Source organism: Sinocyclocheilus grahami, unplaced genomic scaffold (assembly GCF_001515645.1).
Source record: "Sinocyclocheilus grahami isolate Dianchi unplaced genomic scaffold, SAMN03320097.WGS_v1.1 scaffold368.1, whole genome shotgun sequence".
NCBI lineage: Eukaryota > Metazoa > Chordata > Actinopteri > Cypriniformes > Cyprinidae > Sinocyclocheilus > Sinocyclocheilus grahami.
In genome coordinates, this window is record NW_015505547.1 from 313781 (window position 1) to 332384 (window position 18604).

An 18604-nucleotide genomic window follows, 5' to 3' on the forward strand; every position below is an offset into this window, starting at 1 on the left:
CTCACGCACCGGATGCCGTGGTGTATTAGAGGTAAAAAATTATATAAATGCTGTTCGGTTTCTGACAAAAAACGATCGTTTTGTGGCTTAGGACATCAATGTGTCATCACAAGCCGCAGGGTTTAATTTGGATTTGTCTGTGCATATTTTAGATTTTGTTACCATTGCCATGCATTATACGACTGATAGACTGCAACGGTTGGAGTTAAAAATCATCATATGTGTTCTACTGAAGAAACAAAGTCACCTACATCTTGGATGCCCTGGGGGTAAGCAGATAAAAATCGAATTTTAATTCTTGGGTGAGCTATCCTTTTAATTTACAAATGGTAAACTATCAAGCTTTTATTTTTACGGTTTGGGAAGATGATTAGCACATATTTCCAAATCGACGCTTGTTTTGTTCCCAAATTCCCATGTTGGACTTTTGGTTTCTTTTTGATTAATCATTCTGCACTAGAAAATATCACTGTACATGTCTGTATGACATAATATAAATTTTTCTGTGAGCTGTTCCTTTAATACATTAAAAGGAGTCTATATGTCGTTTTATAGTACGTACATGAATCCTAATCCTAAATACACTGACATTTGACAGAGTGTGATAGACTACAAGAAGGCTTAGCCGTGAGTGCCTGTGCACAGTCCTGTTCCACTGAGTTAGTTCTGATTAGATCATTAATTCTGATCTAGTTGATATGAGGAAGGCTGGCCGCCTGTCCTCCGCTTCCACCCCCACAGTTCCCTCGGAGCACAGCCTCGGTTTGAAAGACTTGTCACTGACAGATCCTCTATCGCCTCTCACCGTCTGATGGAATGATAGATGATGAAAGGACAGGGGTAAACGAACAGAAGAGATTAGACTCTCTTATCATGTCTACCTTCCCTGACAGAGTGCTTCAGACCGGATGGATGCGTGGATGATGGGAAGAAAGGTTTCAGAGGAGGGTGAGCGGATGAAGAAGATGCACCGGGAAAAGAAGAAGAATGCGCGTGTCAACCTCGGGTGTTTTCGTGAGGATGGGTTACGTAATCTCAAAGAGATCTCAAACAGTCTCTTGGAAAGGGTGCATATGTGGTGCCTACTCCCACGCAGGGATTTGAAAAGTGTATTTTTGAATTTCAACTAGATTTGGCGAAAATGTGAGTGGTGCTTGTGTGGTCGTTGTGTTGTGAGTGGTTATCTGGTTGCTAAGGTGTTCTGATTGTGTTTTAGCACATTTCCAGGTGGTTTCTAGGTGAATGTTTACTGGCAAGTTAAAAGAGTCCTCTTTAAAAGAGACCTATTATGCCCCTTATTACAATATGTAATATAAGTCTCAGGTGTCCCCCTCTGAGGCTGAGACTCTAAAGGCTGTCGCACACCGGACAAAAAGCGCCGTGTCGCGTTGTGCCACGTCTTTTAAATCCGAACACTTGGTTTTCTATGAGCATATACACATCATCGGCGCCTAGCAATGAACATCTTTAAAATATGAGTATGGAAAATTCCTTTATATTAATACGGTATACTGTGCCCTAAAGTGCACAACTACAAATAATTTCTCAGCATGGAATGGTAACAGGTGGTAAAGTAACACAGATTTTGTTAAATAACTAGCTAAGTTAAAAAAATCTTTTGGTTAATGTTAATCAAATTTAGTAAATATCATCCATAGCTAGTTATCAGTTTGCACTAATCTAGATTTTGCGTCAATAAAATAGAAACAATCCCGGATTGGTACAAAATGGCAGTGATTTAGGAACAATAACTTTGATTAATTGATTATTATTCTGGTCCCTATGAATCAGGTCCATCAGTCTGTTTTATTATTTACAATAAAGCTGATTGCTTAGAAAAATTATTGCACAGTTCTACAAAGCAAATTGCATGATTTGAGGCAATATTCATGTCCGTACATTACGGTTAACAGTTTGGGGTTAATAAAAAAAATAATATTTAGCAAGGGTACATTAAATTGATCTAAAGTGCCAGGGGAAACTTTTTATAATGTTACAAAAAAATTATACTACAAATAAATTCTTTTAAATGTTTTTTAAATGTTGTATTAATCAAAGAATCCTGAATTTTTTATCAAGGTTTCCACCAAAATATATATATATATATATATATATATATATATATATATATATATATATATTAAACATTTAATAAAACAATCTGCATATAAGAATGATTTCTGAAGGATCATGCAACACAGAAGACTGGATTAATGATGCTGAAAATTCAGATTTGCATCACAGGAATAAATTACATTTGAAAAATAAATTCAAGTAGAAAACAGTTATTTTAAATTGCAAAAATATTTCACAATTTTACTATTTTATGATCAAATAAATGTAGCCTTGGTGAGCATAAGAGATTTCTTTAAAAAACACAAAAATATTTGACTGACCCCAATGTTTTAAATGTTAATGTATAACACAAGTGATGAATTAAATACTTGTGTACGTTTTTTTCCTGAATTTTAATAGGCTGTTATTCTGAAGTTTCATAAAAATGAAAAATAGAAAAGATTGTGTTTTGAGAACTCCGATCAGGCCTGGGAGCACCATAGATTAACCTTTGCATTAAGTGTGAGCCGTATAGGTCAAGTTCTCAAAATCTCTATGGGGCTTGGGGAGAACAAGCACAAACTGTACACACACAGACACTCATTTATACCCTCACAAACAGACAAACACTCGCACACAAATGCGTCTGGTAAAGTTAAATGTCAAGGAGATAAGTGTAATTGTTTAGTTGTTCCCCAGAGAGTAGAAACCGAAGCAAAGCAATTATCTTAATTGTGTTCCAGTGGTGTTTATACCCATCATGCTCTGTCCTTGAATACCTGTTCTGTTATTCTCCGCCTCCCAGCGTTTCCTTCTGTGTGGTAATCTGTTTATGTGTCATTCTGTATTGTTGTATTTTTAGTTTATAAAATTCATTCGTAATTTCCCTACCATTACTTGGCTTTTACACTTGATTTATTCCTCTCGTGTCTTTCAGTGTCTTGGTTTAGAGACTCTTTCTTTAGACCAAAAAAGTATTTTTTAAAAGTCTGTGTAGTTAGACTTTTGACTATCATAAAGTCTAGTTAACGTTTCCAGCTTGTCTGCCCACTTTAAGCAACATAAACAGTGACCAACCACAGTTCAGTTTGTTTTTACATGTGAAAATCCGTGTCAGATATTTGCACATATGAAAGTGTTTTTGTGCCATTTTAAGGGCAGAATAGATTATACCAAAAAAGCAGGTTGTAATTTAGTTGATTTAGTTCATTTCTATACATCCAAAAATAATAATGGCGATTATGTCACTGACTGAAAACTAATATATATATATAAGTCGTTTTACTTTGATTTTACATATTCAGTCTGTGGTTTTTGCTGTCAATTGTTCCTGCTGTACCTTTAGGGGAATTATTTGGAGGCATAGGGAGCACATCATGATGAATTCATTAAACGTTGTCATTAGTTTTAGGTTGCTGCTGAGCTATCTGAATAATTTATTTGCTGTAAGCTCTTCTCTGTGTTATTGTGTTGACTTAACTGCCATTCAGCCACGAATACTATATTCCTAATTGGTTTAATTCTGCCATTATATTAGAATTGTCCACAGGTTGCTGTTCTTCTGATCCCAACAAAAGCATATGATGTAAAAAAAAAAGGATTTTGCTATCACTGTGATGTTTGCAGCTAAGCTTGGTGTTATGAACAAATGAACTTGTTTCGCTCGTCGGGCTTATTCTTCAAGCCCTTTTCTCTGATGGCACGAACCCAATTAGCTTCCAGACGGCTCAGACGGCTCCTCAATGTTAAACACGAATTCCAGCAGATGCTGTTCTAGTTGTCACGTTGAGATTGCGAGCGAACGCACCAAACAAACATGTTTAGAATCAGGAAGGCTTTCTGAACAAATGCCAACAGCGACAGGGAACACTCCAGACTGACTGCAAATAGAAAGGAAAGATATTTTACATATCAATTGTTCCTTCTAGATTAAATGGGGTGCAAATAAGGTGCTTGTGAAAGTTGCATGCTGCTCCGAGTTTTCCTCTGGGGAAAAAGACTAGTAAATGTCTCGCGGAAAGTTTCAAATGTCAGAGATTTTGATTTGCACGCCATTTCTCTTATATATAATATATATATTTTTTTTTTCCCTAAGGGATTGTGGGATGAGAATATAAGTATACTTATATTTAAAGTGTGACTGAGAGAAGTAATTTTTATCATTTGCTTGTCTTAAAGGGTTGGAAAGAGTTATCTTTAAAGGGTTAGTTCACCCAAAAATTAAAATTAGGCTGCGTTTTACTCACCCCCGAGGCATCCTAGGTGTATATGACTTTCTTCTTTCAGACGAATCCAGTCGGAGTTATATTAAAAATTTGATCTTTCAAGCTGTTTAATGGCACTCAGCGGGTGCTGCATTGCTTCAGTCCAAAATAACTTAAATAAAAATCCCCATCCATAAAAAAAAAAGTGTCTCACACGGCTCCGGGGGGTAAACAAAGGCCTTCTGTAGTGAATCGATGCGTTTTTGTAAGAAAAATATCCATATTCAAAACGTAATAATCACTTGAATCTAGCTTGCGCCAACAGTTGTACACAGAAGCAGTTCCGGGAGCAAGACGTATGAGGTCAGCGTTGTTTTTGGGTGAACTAACCCTTTAATGTTCTTCTTAAAGGAATAGTTGTCCCAAAATGAAAATTTGCAGGAAATGTACTCACCCTCTGGCCATCCTAGATGTAAACGAGTTTGTTTCTTCATCAGATTTGGAGAAATCACTTGCTCATCAATGGATCATCTGGAGTGAATGGGTGCTGTCAGAATGAGAGTCCAAACAGCTGATAAAAACATCACAATTCCAACAGATAATCCACAGGACTCCAGTTTATCAATAAACATCTCGTGAAGCAAAAAGAAGCATGTTTGTAATAAACAAATCCATCATTAAGATGATTTTAACTTCAAAATTATTTGTTCTCTCAGTGATGCATTTGAAGTGGTTAACAGCTCACAGTGAATAATGCTACATTCATTTTAGTGTGTTCGTGGCACAAAGATATTGTATGGCTTCAATAGACTTGGGAATACTACACCGGTCTGATGGACCATTTTTATGGTGCTTTTGTGTCATTTATTGTAAGTGCATGGAAAAGTGCAACCTGTACAGAATTTCTCCTTTAATGTTCCACAGAAGCAAGTAAGTCAAACAGGTTCAGAATGACATGAGGGTGAGTAAATGATGGCAGAATATTTATTTTTGGATTAAGTCACCTGAGCTATGAAAGTACACTCTAAAAAACACTGGGTTAAAAACAACCCAATTTGGGTTGTTATTAACCCAAGGGCAGGGTAAATATAGGACTGAACCCATCTTGGGTTAAATTTACCCAGCAAATTGGGTTGTTTATTTAACCCAGCTAATGGGTTTATTTATTTTTACTATATTACTATCTTATTTTTTACTTCATACATTAAATAATGTTTACAGATTAACTTAAATCCTCTAAACCTTTCTAAAATACTCCACACAACCACTGGCTTGCATGAAAACATCCTTTATTTTCCTTCATTTATCATTTACAGCATTGTTTATATCATTTTTAATAGGCTATACATATTGCCTATATTTAAACTCATTTAACAAACATTAGAAGAAAAATTCAACATTAAACAGAAGTAATTCACGTGTAATCGACCAGTCTCTGTTATTCTGTTTCCATCGTAATGGCGCTGGTTCTCGTGCCCGAGCTGGTGTCGTGTTTGGCGGGGAACTGCTAATGGACCGCCGCCCTGCTTTTCACTCTAGCCAAAACATGCTGTGACTCCATAACCTGCCAATAAACAAACAATAAACAGCTCTGAGTACATGTTTTAACATCCAAAGTATTATATTCTGTATGTTTATGAATAAAATAGTTTATTTTATGCAAAGCATCAGGCTTTTCCATCACGCGAAAAGACCGCAGACACTCGTTAAAGGTGATTCACATCACGCGCCAGTATGTTGCTCTGCATAAAATTTAACGATATACAGGATAGTAACGATTTTATAGATAAAATAAAATGTACACAAACCTGTATTTTACAGAAGAATGCATCAATGCGATGGCACTTAGAACTGCTCTCTCGTGAAGAGAAGACGCAAAATCCCCGCGATAAATAACTCAACCGCTGGGTTATGTCTGACCCAGGATCTGAGTAACACAAAAACTACTCAAACATTGGGTTGTTATGTCTGACCCAGGAGCTGCAAAACAACCCAAACACTGGGTTGTTACATTTGACCCAGGAGCTGGGTAACACAAAAACTACCCAAACACTGAAAAAATAACCCAAAAAAATGACTCAACCCAGCATTTGGGTTAATAAAATGACCCAGGATTTTTTAGAGTGTACACAATAAAATCCTCTTCTGGTGAAGTTGACTAGCTAAAGCATCGGGCTGAACCAGGAGCAGTTTGTAACCTAATATGTGTAGTTGTGAATGCATGCAGTCTTTGGAGACAAAGTTCAATTCGAGTCGATGACTTGAACGCTCACTAAAAGAAACTAGAGACCACAAGTCTTATGAGCTTTCCGAACCTGTCTATGCAGGGCTTTCATTACAGGCAGGCACACACACATACACCTACATCCAGGAAGTGGTGGGATTGAATCATTGATCAATTTAATGAAGGCTCTGGACAACCGACAGTGTCTTACTGCACTCTTTCTCTCGTGTAGCATAGTGAGAATTGAGTAGTCAAATAGAGACAGACTTGTGAAGAATGTACATGCATACAGCACTGTTTTCAACATTGATAATAATAAGAAATGTCCCTTGAGCAGCAAATCAGCATATTAGATCGTGGGACACTGAAGGCTGAAGTAATGATATTCAGCTTTGCATCACCAGAATGAATTACATTTAAAAAAAAATATTGAACAGTTATTTTAAATTGCAATAATATTTCACAATATTCATGTTTTTGTATTTTTATATTGAATAAATGCAGCCTTATTAGCATAAGGGACTTCTTTCAAAAACAAAAATGGTCTTACAGACCCCAAAAACATAATTCAGTTCTCTCATATACACAAAATTATCTCAAAATGCCTCAAAGTTCTCATAAACACAGTCAGTTAAGTGATGTGAATGTAAACAGAAAGAAATTGGATATGTATCATTATATTGGATCTGTGCATTCAGTCTTAAAGTGAAAGTGCTGCTGTCTGTCATTTATGTTAATCAAACCACAAAACAGTTTTAACAAAGCTTAATCTGTATTTAATTTACACAATGAATACTATGAAGTATTATGCTACTTATGACATTTCTGTACCTGAATACTACTGTTAGGCCTAATTTTATTTGTAAATTTGTTCTATTGTATTTATCTATGCTTCTGATTTGTGTATTTGTTCTCTTGTATCTTGTTTGAACTTTATTAGTTAGGCTAGTAGGTTTTGCTGTGTCATTGAAGAAGTACATAGTTCTTTAAGTAATAAATGCACAGCAAAGTTACATTGGTATCCCCCCATTTTTCTGATCTGAAAAATTATCTGATCCGTAACACAAAAAAATTAATATGATCAAAATCGTGGATTTTGTGATCCATTTCACAAAAAGTTTTCGCCACTGAATAAAAAAATTTAAAAAGGTAATTGCAACTTTTTCTCACACAATTCTGACTTTTTTTTCTCGCAATTGTGAGTTTACATCTCGCAATTCTGACTTTTTTCTAAGAATTGTGTGATACAAACTCATTATTCGGACTTTTTTCCCCTCAGAATTGTGAGATAGAAACTCACAGTTCTGAATTTTTTTTCTTAGAATTGCATGATATAAACTCACAGTTGCGAGAAAAAAACTAGTTGCAATTCTGAGAAATAAAGTCAGAATTGCGAGATGTAAACTTTTTTCTTTATATCACGCAATTGTGAGTTGTAAAGTCAGAATTGTGAGATATAAACGCGCAATTCTGAGAACATATCAGTCTTTTTTCCCCCTCAGAATTGGATTTTATAACGTTATTCGGACTTTTTTCCCCTCAGAATTGTGAGATAGAAACTCACAGTTCTGAATTTTTTTTCTTAGAATTGCATGATATAAACTCACAGTTGCGAGAAAAAAACTCAGAATTGCAGGATTTAAAGTTGCAATTCTGAGAAATAAAGTCAGAATTGCGAGATGTAAACTTTTTTCTTTATATCACGCAATTGTGAGTTGTAAAGTCAGAATTGTGAGATATAAACGCGCAATTCTGAGAACATATCAGTCTTTTTTCCCCCTCAGAATTGGATTTTATAACTTAGTTTATATCACAGATTAGACATATGAACAGTGCTCACACAACAACAGCACCTATTAATAGAGACAGCGGCCCTTCCACAGAAAACAGATTACAGTCATCATTATCTTAATTGCCTTGTGATGATTCAGGAAAAATTGCTGCTAATTCAGTTTATGCATTTATAAATACAACCAATTAGCATTTCAAACCTGTTGTTCGCCGTGATGCTTTAACAGAAGTCATTAATTGTAATATAGCACATTCTCGACATGGAATGTGGTTCATTATCCAATTTCACATCACAAAGTTCATTTTTCAACCCGTGGGAATGATAATGGTATCCTACTAATGGTCCTCTGGTAATTAAACAAGCTGATATGCAGATTGCTGTCTAATGGAGTTACTGTGGTAACCATTATCAGAATTAACCATCAGTGCATGCATGAATCAACATTGGTTTGTTTTTCAAGCAAATATCCGAGTTTAGTCGACTCCGGTGAACCAGTATGAATATGCAAGAGTCTGCATGCTCCCATTGCCTCCACAATAGACCAGCCTACTAATTTACCACAGTTCCGCTTAATGCATAATTGATATTCACGAGGTCTGTTCACGTTGCTCACCATTTTACTGAGGCTGCCAGGAGATATTATTTCCATCCACTCAGACGAACAGCGTGATGTGCACTTGGGCTAAGACCCTTCACAATGTAATTAATCCCTGTGGGTCTGAGAATGAGTTTTAACGTCGTCTGATAGGCCGTGTAGAGGATACTATTGAGTTGTAGCAAAAATGCAGGTCATATCTGTAAATAAAAGTCAAAAATTAATTAGCATTTCATTTGTTTTTTGGTTAGCATTGCTTTCATACTGTGAAAATGGATGTTGAGTATGATGATTAAGCTCCAAAATGATAACGACTTAATGATGACTTCAATTTTTTACTTTACTCATGCAAAGCTATTGGATGGTTTTTGGAAAGCTTGGAATACAGTGCAAGAGTCATATGGGCAATATTTAGACCCAATTAATTTCAGTCCCACATTTAACGTTTATATCTCTGATTGATGTTCTTATAGAAGAAACGCCCTTTCATTTCATAGAAAAACGCAGATCGGATGTTCTGCTAAATATCTGCTTTGGTGTTCTACGAAAAAGTGAAATAATTGCCTCACTCGCAGAGGTTCCTTTTGGTTTTGAAAAATGAATATCCCGCTGACTGTGTTAGTAAATCCATTGAACTGTTGACCTGTGGACTTTAGAAATGAGGCAGTAGTTAGCTTGTTTTCCCGATCTGAGAAATTGCCTCGGCACTTGGCCACACCGAGAGTGAAACTGATTTACTCCTGCTGCTCGGACAATCCCTGAGGACCAGCAGGATGTAGAGCAGAACGGCAGAGCAAAAAAAAAAACATCAAAATGGTTTGTACCATGAAAAATGTGAGGAAACTTTTTTTATACATTTGTATTATTTATATTTGTATATGTAGGCCTACATATTTTCATACATATTTTTTTATTTAAAAAAATGATACATATTAATGGCATATGATTATATTCATTTTTCATGCACTTTAATATTAGGAGGTTAAGCTCATCATCATTACTGTAATGCAAAAATAATGTCTCACCCATACACATTTTTAATATTGAAATGAAAATAAATTTCAATGCATGGTAAAACATGACCATGATGCATATTTACAAACTTTACCATTTCAAATTGTGTGTATACTGTATACTTCTATAGCATTATTTTATACAATGATGCAATATGAGAAGGTATGTTTTTTTCTGTAACAGTAATGAGAATTGTTGAGAATTCTGTTTAATTGTCATTTAAAGTAATAATGCCACAGAGCAAGGCTTTGTTTTCTTTATGCAGAATATCAATTGTGGTGAAATATGACCTGTATTTTTTGACAGATGCACCAATTAAGATGAGTTTTTTTGTGTGTGGCTTTGGCCAAAACATCTTCACAGAAGGAATATTAAATTGGTCTGGATTCTCTTCTCATCATGCCATCATAGTGAGCCCTATCATGCTCCCTTTACTTGAGATGGGGTTCATAAATAAACCAGCAGTAGACTGGAAACTGCAGTTTCTGTGCTCTGTGTCAGACCAGTGATATACAGGTCTAGCTCTTCAGAAACTGCTACACATCCTTATTTTTCCACACTATAATTGAGTGTTATTACCACACAACAGGAAGATAAATCTTGCAACGGTGACATGCTATTCATCCTGCTGTGAAAAATCACAGACATGGAAGCTGTTTGTCTTTTGTGTTATATCAAAACTAAAAGAATATGTCTGGGTTTGAGGCTAAATTCAAGCAAAATAAGAAGGTTTGCTATTAAAGCTGTTTTTAAAACATTGAACATTGCTTATTATTACTGACCTTTTTACCAATTATAATAGTTCAACTCTGGCTATTATTCATTATGCAGTTACATAAATGTAGTGAATATGAATTAGAATTAAATTTTATGGTTCAATCAGATTATTAAACCACTGAAACTCACTAGAACACTCGTGGCTATCATGCATGTCAGCTTCTAGCATGATTATGACATGCTCCATGAATACCCCTGCAGAGCATATAAAAATCTGTTTTCTTTAGCCTACATGTGACATTTTCCCCCGCCACATGGATGCAGAATCTGTTTGATGTCTGCCAGCAGCACTTATGTTCCAGTCTGTTGGCCGTATACAGTGGTGTGAAAAGGTTTTTGCCCCCTTCCTGTTTTTTACATTTTTTGCATATTTGTCACACTTAAAAGATTCAGATCATCAAACTAATTTTAATATTACACAAAGATAATTCAAGTAAATACAAAATGCAGTTTTTAAATGATGATTTCCTTTATTAAGAGAAAAAAGCTGTCCAAACCTACGTGGCCCTACGTGAAAAATTAATTGCCCCCTCCTGTTAAATCATGAAAGAACTGCAATTAACCACATTATTTTAGAAAGCGGAGTTAAATTTCATTAGCTATACTGTAAAAAATCGTTGTATTTTCAAATAGTAAAAGACTTTACAAATGCTGCTTTAAAAATATGTTAATTGGTTAGGGCTGAGTTTCCTTACAGTGAAAAACTGTAATAAATCAAACAGCACTATTCATGCAATTTTACAGTAAAATACTGTATACTGTTAAAAAGAACAAGTCATTTCATAATTTACAGTGGGAAAAAATTCCCTATTTGAAACCTCACATTTGATGTTTTTTTTAATTGCAATAACTGCTTCCTCTTTTTTTTTTTTGTCTGTTATGTACACTAGGTTTTTTGTTACATCTTGTACTGTTAAATTAATATTTATTGCATTGTTTTTGTGTCGTGTTTTACCTTGATGGTGTTTTCTATTTGTATGACACTGTGCACCTTCTACATATTAGTGTGAACAGATTTTAGTATTTCAGAATTTAGTATTTCTGTAGGTTGGAATAATAACATTATATCAGTTAATGAAATGTATGATTTGCTGTAAATTTAAGACAAAACCATAACCTACAATGTTGCTACCATATTTCTTTACAGTAAAGTTCCGGTAAATCTGGTACGTATCAGTTTCAAATTACTTCAGCAGGCTATAATATAGTCCTAGAATCATATGTATGCTTTTATGATTTTGTTATGGCTTTTTGTCATTTTTGGAGCTTGATAACCCTGGTGACCATCCATTTTCATTGTAAAGAAAGCATTCTGCTGAGTGTTCTGCAGAAGAAAGCAAGTCTGGACCAATTTGAGGGCGATAGAGAGAGTAGTTGCTTGATTTTAGTATCTGTTGGGTGCAAATGTTTTGTTGTGGAATGCTATTTTACACACATATATACACACACAAACTCGCACTCCCTTGTTTTCAGAGCGCCAGGTGTCGCATTAATCAGTATGTGTACGATCAGGCATAATCATTTCAATCAGATATGCCAGTGTTTATGCCGTTTGTTTATGCTGTTTGTTTACTCTGATCACTTCATATGCTGCTCAGCTCACATAAATGCAATTTAAAATGATCTTCTGTTTGCCAGCAGTCTGAGTTGCACTGTCACATACTCTTGCCAATGATGCTTTTTTTTGTCACCTTGAAAGTACTGAAATATGAAAGTGTAGACTGAACACAAACATGGAAAGATACAGTATGATTATAAAACCGATAGTTCTAGCTCTTAAATATGATTGAAATACAAAAAATATATATTTTTTATTTTCATGCACCAATGGGTTGACAAGGCTGACCAGAATTTATTTTTTTTATCATAATGATGGTCCTGCTGTTTTATAATAACTTTAAGACAACAGTGTTTTTTTATTACAATGATTTTACCATGTTCAAGGGAGTTTAGGCACAACAGTATGCCTTAAGCGTGGTAAAATCACAGTAAAGCACAGCGTCCCATAGCTTATTCCTTGAAAAACATTGTCCAAGCAGCTTGAAATGGTTAATGGTCCAGAAGGACATAGGGTTACATTTCCACTCTGATGACTGTTAACTACTGACAAATGGCAGTGCCGTCCTGTTGTGCTCTGTGCCAGCTTGAATGCTTGAGCACTCCCAAGAGACAGCTTTATACTGCAAGGTTAGTATAACCGCTCATGCTTGTTGCTTAACTTTTTTTTTTGCTTTTGACACTTTTTCAGACTTGTGAACAGATTAAAAAAAAACAAACAAAAAAAACTTTAGTTTTGGGCTTGACAGACTGACTGGTAGAAGTTCACGTTTTCTGGCTCAAATATGAAAAGCGTGTGAAATACATTTGTTCGCTGTGTCACAAGTGCAAACCGCCAAAAGCGGACAGATGCCTAGCCATCTGAAAGTTTCAGAAATCAAACCCTCAAGTCATTCTCGCCCCATTTGGAGCGTGTTTGGTCAGATGAATGTAAACATTACCCATATGTCATTGTATTAGAACAGAAGTCAGCGTTGGAGCAAGATGTTGAAAGTGTTAAAAACAATAATATATTTGTCCAAAAGTCACCGTGATACTGTACAGGTATGTGCATATAAGGATCACATTTAGTCCATATTTTAGAGAAAATGTGCATTGGTGGAGAGGAGAAATGCTGATAACTCTGCCAGGCTCTGTTTTCTGCCACAGCAACACTGGCATTACTTTGGCCATTTGGTGACACGACATTGCAGACCAGGAGCCAGGAGCGGATGTGCCAACACAATCATGACAAGATGCTTGCTACATGGTCCTTTAACTCTTTCTTTCCCTCTGTCTCCAAGAGGGGGGTTTTCTCATCAATGCCATAAAAGTACAAGAACCATTTAGTAGATTTGAAATATTTAAAGATCCTTTCTCCACTATAAAGAATGTTTTGTGGAATGGAAAAATTCCATGAATGTTAAAGGTTCTTCATGAAACCACATATGCCAATAAAGAACCTTTAAGAATGTAGAAATGTCAGATTGTCCTTCTTAGACAGTATTAGATTATATAGAGAGCAAATGGAGACTTAAAATATGCTTGTAACTTCATTTATTTCTACTTTCTAATAAATGTAAGAGAAAACAAATGCTCAGATTTGCCAAGAGTTCTCAGTTTTGCTTCTTTTAAGGACCAACTTTGTCTCTAAAGTTGCCTAGGGTAAATAAAACAAGACAATTGTTAACATACAAATTGTTCCAGGAAAGAAGTTGATGAGAAATGTTTGACTTCACATTGAAATCTCTGACTTTTCTGAGCACACTGTGAGACACCGCTCTTTCTCTCAAAAGAAAAGGCGGAGAAGCTGAAGACACAAAAGGCCTCATTTGCTTTTCTTTGAAATTCCTTGCTGTCTAGGAGAAACCGTTCAGATACAGAAGAGATCATATTTGTGATTATTCTTTCCGGCAGGAACGTCTGCAAACAAGTTAAAGATTTCAATATAAACTCAAATATTTCTCATAAAACTCTTCCAAGACCAAACGATCTGAGCTATGCTATTCGCATTAATTTGATAGATAAATTGTCTCCATCTCTAAAGAAACATCTGCATATTTAAATGAAATATAACTGAAAAGTCTTCGAAATGGCTCAAGATTTTTATCTCTTGAACTATCCTGTCTGTCTATTTGAAATGCATTTATTCAGACAGGTTCAGTTAGGTTGCATAGAAAGTACTCCGTGATGGCGTTCCTGTTCAGTTGAAGAGGGTCATTGTCTGAGGCCAGACCTAGTCTCATTTACTGCAGATTTTACCCAGACACGCATATGCACACAGTATTTCACTTTTACACTTTGAGGCACATTCTTTGTGACACATTCTTATCTCTTTTTCCCTCTCGCTCGCTCGCACTCGCTCTGCTCGACTGTGATGTCTCAAGCAGCTTCGGTCTGCCGGCGGTGCTCGCTCATCTGGAGGTCAGACACGCAGGGGGGGGATCGGTCAGATAGAACAACACATGCTGGCTGAGATCGGTCAACCCGAGCAGTAAGCCATGAAACGGTGCCGCAGGCTTTGAAGATCACACTGAAGAGCAGATCTAAGGCAGAGCGCACAGAGAGTGTTATGGTGATATACGAATGTGCAAATTCCCAAAATGTGGAGGAACTTCACATGAATCACACAATCCACACTGTCACTGACTCTGGCTGCTTTGAAGAATGAACTAGATTTTTAGACTAAACTCACCATTGCTTTCCTAAGGTGTTGTGAGTGTTCTGAGCGTTTTAGAGTGCTGTTGTTTCATTGTTTGGGTGTTATTAGTGATTTGACTTGCTACTATAATATTCTAGTGTCTGTTAATGTCTAGTAGTGTTTCCAAACTGAGGTCTGAGAGCAGTGTGATTGTTGTCTGAAACTCATTTTTGGAAATTAAAATAAATTGCAATAAAATACGAGTATTAGATGAAGACTTGGATTAGATGAAAATGTTCATAAATGAAGATCAGAAATGCTAAATAAATTTACTAAAATAACTGAAACATAACAAACGAAATGTAAATTAGCAACATTTTAAATTAAAGCCGAAATAGAAAAAAATAGCTAATAAATATGATAAAAGATCATAACAAAATAAAAATAAAAAATCTAATTTAAAATATAAATAATATTAAAATAACTGTCAGTTTGTGGAATTATTTATTAAATAATTATTTACAAAATACATTTTAGTTATGAAAAAATACAAATGTGAGTATTCATGCAGTGTTATGAGTTTTTGCAGCAAAACTATTTTGATTTAATTTTAAATGTTCACCTTCATTGCTATTTGCAGTATACAGTCAAACCAAAATGTATTCAGACACCTTCAACATTTCTCACATTATCACAGTTTATTCGCTAGCTATAGTTTAGAAAATAGTAATAAAATATGACAAGAACTCTGTCTCACAATTGAATTAGCTGTTAAATTTAAGTACACAATTAGATAATACCAATTTAGGTCAACCAATTACCAAGCAATGCTTCATTTTGTGGTCAGGTCAAAGTGTCTGAATAATTTTTGGTCCCAAATATTTTATAAATTTTACTGGTAGTCCACTATAAGAATTTATGGGTATGTCACAGTTTATTTTGCTATCCTCACTTACATACATGAACTACGGTGTCCTGCTATGGAGGATGAAACCTGCAAAAACAATCAATAAATAAATACACAAATAAATAAATAAATGTGTGCATAAATACACGTATTCTTGTTTAAATACATAAATAAATAATTATATATGTGATGAAAGTAGGCAAATAAATAATATATATTGGTGGACAAATGGAAAATGTTTAAGGAAATGCTAAACTCATCCTAACTATTTTCCTTTGATCACTCATTTATTTCTGAATGTAGTTCCGCATTTATTTTTCCTCTGCACAACATGCTAATGAGAGGGTGTCAATTATGCAAGAGTAGGCGGATCGTGTGTGACGTGCTTGAGCGTTTGCCTGCGCATGCGTATTAACTTCATCAGTCAAGGGGACTGATTATTATTTTACACTTTTTCATAGGGTTAGTTTTGTAGTTATAATCATGAGAGAGCTAAATCATAAAAGATTTTAAGTGGCCAATGTAAAATATTAATGCTTGCATAGCTCTTAATTGCAATACTGAACCGTTATTTGCTTAATAGACATATTTTGTCGCCTGTATTTTATGTTCTGATAACGAATGGGAAAAAACTGTCTGTTCCTCGATTAAACCACTTCATACCAGTCATCTCACGATGACCATGGGATACTGATATTACAGTTGTCTCTAGCTGGAGACTCAATCGAGTTACAAAAAATGACATCAGGAAACGACACTGGCCATTTCTTTGGGTCGTTTGTAAAGTCACAGATACTGTACGGACAATACAGCTCAGTTTTTTATGTATCTTGCTCTGTTAAATGGAAAAAGTGACTTTACGTAGGTCATACTGGATTAACACCATGCATCTCCTGTCAGCGGGAAAGCCACGCCCCCAGCTATGACATGACCCCGACCAAGTCCATGGTTGACACCCTCTCATTAGCATGTTGTGCAGAGGAAAAATAAACGTGGAACTACATTCAGAAATAAATGAGTGATCAAAAGAAAATAAATAGGATGAGTTTAGCATTTCCTTAAACATTTTCCATTTGCCCACCAATTTATTTTATTTATTTGCCTACTTTAATCACATGTTTAATTATTTCTATATGTGTTTAAACAAGAATTTGTGTATTTATACAGACATTTATTTATTTGCATATTAATTAATTTATTTATTTGTGTATTTATTTATTTATTGTTTTTGCAGGTTTCGTCCTCCATATACTGCATCCACTAGTAAAAAAATAAAAAATTAAAATGTTTGGTTTTACTGTATATGTTTAAACAGGTTTCTAGAGTTTTTCTTTGCTGCTGCATCCTTTAGCTTGCATACTGGTGTTTGGCTTTTTATTTTCTGTAAAGCTGCTTTAGAACGATAAATTTAAGTTTCATGTAAATTAATTTTAAATGTATTAAAATAGCTCTTTATAATAATTTGAAAAAAGACACCGTTTACTCAAAAAATTGTCAATATATTTTTCAGTTAATACTTTAATAATAAACTGGAATATTGTCTGTTGTTGTGTTAAAAGCTTTGCGGGAAGAGAGATGCTGGAACCTTGCTCAGATGGAGGTTATTTGATTGGACTCACAGCCTGAGGCAGTCCTGTTTCTCCTATAAGCGCTTTGTGAAAGCTTGTGTACTGATCTCTTTTTTTCTTCCCAACAGACTGCAGATGTAAATTGATGGGCTTCTGTAGAGAACAAATGCTGTTGTCGTTCACGCCGCTCTCGGTAAATAACATGCGTTCTTAGAAAAGAAACGCGGAATGCAGTGTATTCACATGTGGTTGTCTGCTTGTGTGTCTACATGTGCCCTCCGATTCCTGCCGCTATCAAAGTGCTGAAAGAGACATCAGACAGCATTGTATCTCGCAGCAGACAGCGATACATGTTGCCAGGTAACCACACCTGACATTGAACTGAAGGTACGCTACCATAAAACCTCCTTTAATTAACTCTACCCAGGAGACGGGCTTTTATTGTAAAAGTGCGATCACCTTTTTTGGCAAAATTCTGTGGGCGAAAGAAGCTCAATTGTCAGTAGTGTAGCATTACATGAATCACCTCTCACAAAGAAGTGACTTTTAAACCAGGCAACTTTCTGCTGGTCGACATGATGAATTTGCGCGACCAACTTTAACACAAGCAACTTTTTTGCGCAGATTCCTGTTGACAAGACTTCGCCCCCCAAATTTCACCGAACAATGGTAAATGTGACTACACCTTAAGAGTATCATAACCATATGTGCTTTGTACTTTGGTGTGAGCATTTTATATAAATTCTGACCTTCATGTCATTCCAAACCTGTTCTTTCATATTCTTCCGTGGAATACAAAAGAGATATTTAGCAGAATGTTGAGGCTGCTCTTCATTAATGCAAAACTTCAACTAGTATGGCTTATAACAAGTTGGTCACATGACATGCAAAAACTATTGACATTAATGCTGCCTTCACGTGTCATTGAAAATTTCCTACTTTCCATTTCTGAAGTCATAATTAAGAGTTTGTCATATTCAGTTGCTTTGTTAATGAATCATGGAGGGTGCTTGCTTGCTCTACTATATACTTTAATCGCAGTAAATAGACAGCTTGCTGACAATTTTGGAATTTAATTCACGTACATGCTATTTTTGCTGTATATTAAACATACAATATGCATCAAATGATTATTTATATATGTAAATGTGCAAGACGTTCACAACATGACAAGGCAATGTTGCTGATGTTTATGGCCTTTAGTTGGGAACAGGGGTATCAAGAGTTTCTAGTTGTAAATACAACTTTAGAGGCCCTTTATGTCCAAATGCACCAGGTTTGATTGTGCATG